Source organism: Opisthocomus hoazin, chromosome 4 (genome assembly GCF_030867145.1).
Source record: "Opisthocomus hoazin isolate bOpiHoa1 chromosome 4, bOpiHoa1.hap1, whole genome shotgun sequence".
Classification (NCBI taxonomy): domain Eukaryota; kingdom Metazoa; phylum Chordata; class Aves; order Opisthocomiformes; family Opisthocomidae; genus Opisthocomus; species Opisthocomus hoazin.
Window position 1 is genome coordinate 4,998,603 of NC_134417.1, and position 2,277 is coordinate 5,000,879.

Sequence of the window (2,277 nt, forward strand, 5' to 3'; positions counted from 1 at the left end):
ACCTTTGAAAGGAAATCGCAGGAGGGATCCGTGTCCCAAAGCAGAGGAAGGAGCTGCGTTTCAGCTGGGGGGGGGGGAAGGTCTGGTTTCAGAGCGTGCCCCCGGCCCCCCCGCCGCTCTCTCTGCCCTTTTCGGCTTTAAGCACTTGTCTGCACTCAAATCCCCCAGCAGCACTGTTTGCTGGGGGGGATTCGCTTCCCGGCGCTGGCAGAAATCCTTAAAAGGCTTTCTCTTTTGATCCTCTCCCCGCCAAGGGGACTTAAAGGATGCTTAGGGGTACAAATAATAACAATAACTGCTGCAGGAGGAGGGCAGCAGCTGTGGCGGGGGAAAGGGGCTAGGGACGGGGCACGAGCAGCCGTTTGCGGCGGGGAGGATCAGCCTTTGCAGGGCTGCTCGGCGTGTGAAGCGACTGTAGGGAAGGGAACCGCAGGGTGCAAGCCCGGCTGTTCCAAAGGATCCCCAAAATTCAGCCTCCCTCTGCCCCCCCCAGCCTGCGAGCCTGGCTCTCTGGGGCAGCTGGAGACCGCTGAGCAAAGAGGAAACCCGTGCAAATCGCCGTCTTCCTAGAAACTTTCCCACCCTGCAAAATGGGGGACAGGAAGGGTTACAGTGTGGGTTAGCAACTGGGCTCAGCTGGCCCCGGCAGCGCGGAGAAGGGGCTGGCAGGGACACGCTTTCTAATTTTACCGCTGGCCCCGGTCCGGCCCGCGCTGCCAGCCCCGGCCGGCTTGGCTGGTGGTCCCGGGGGAGCGACAGCACCTGTGGGCTGAAGGACTGCGGCGGCGTTAGCGAGGGCTGTGGGGGCACGGGAGGCACCAGCGGGCAGAGCGTGGGGTTTCGGGAGCTCGGCACGGGCAAGGTGCCTTTGTGTGGGTGTCGCAAGCGCTTTTCGGGCGGGAGTGTGAGAGCACCGGGTTCCTCGCGCTGGGCCGGTTGTTGTTGTGGATCGGCAGGCAGGAGCTGGTACTACTGCTCGGTGTTAGGTTACTCATGTTTGGAGACATGGGTTTTCCCCGTGGATCTCTACATAAATCCTGTTCCATTCCAATCTCCTGCCTCTTTTCTGTTGCTGAGCCCCTTCCAAAGCATGGACAGCCGATATGCCCCCGTGCTTGCCTGCAAATCCAGCCCTAAGCAGCTCCTCAGCATATCCAGAAATAGCGCGTGTGGCTGCGGGGAGCCTTCCTCCATCCAGCTTTGCTGGTGCACCTCTGCGTGGTCCTGCACCCTCCGTGACCCCCTGGACGGTGCCCGCAGCCAAGAGGGGCGCGTCAGGGACGGGGCGTTGCATGCAACCCCCAGTAACGCGTGGAGTCCCATGCTGGGGATGGAGAATATTGTTGTTGGGGTCCACGTAACGGTTTTGCTCTTTAGTTCGTGCATCGGAGTGGCTTTTCGGTTCAGGGGTCCCAGATTCAGCTCTGGCTGTAAGGAGCTGGCTGGAGGTGGTTCAGCCTGAGGAGGGGAAGGGAGGGAGGGACAGATGCATGCTGCGACGCGCTGGGCTCTGCCAGGCAGACTTTCCAAGCCATCTGGGGTTTGCCCGTCTCCAGTTCAGGTCCCCAAGATTTATGGCTGGAATGACTTTCTAATCACAGTTTCACCATCTGCCCGCTGGCCTTTAGCACCCTCCTCTCACCTGTCACCGAGCCCTGCCGCTCCTGCCCGTGCCACCCGGCGAGGAGCACCCTTTCCTCCCCATTGCCCCAGCCGCTTGTCCGAGGCGCAGCCTTGGTTCCTGCAGGTCCCTTCTCCCCCATCTTCCCCGGTGGGACCATCTGATCTCCCGAACTGCTCATCGGCACAGCTAAATCCTAACTCTGGTGTCGCCCAGGTGCTGCACCAAGCTCTGCTCTGGCTAATGCATCTTCCCACCACCCCACTTCACTCAGGTGCTGCCTCCCATCGACGGCGATTTCCCTGCATGTCCTGGCCTCGCTCCTCCAGCAAAGCAGCTCGCTTCTCCTCCTGGTCTGCTCTTAACCTCCTTCCTCTCCAGCTCCAAAAAGGCAATGGCTGAGAGGCAACAAGAAGGAGGAAAAAAATATGGTTAGGGACATTGATCAAAGAAGGTTTCGCTGGTGCCACCGAAGTCACGCTGAGAACATGAGCAGAGCTCGGTGCAGACGCCCAGATGAACGTTGTGGTGGTACCAGCTGATGTTAAGCCGATGCCTTTCTTCCCTGACAGCTCAAAGCAGGAGCCTCTGCAGCTGAGCACGTGGCGGTCGCTGCTTCGGTTGCTGCTGGCGCTTTCCCTCCTGGCAGGCTGTAA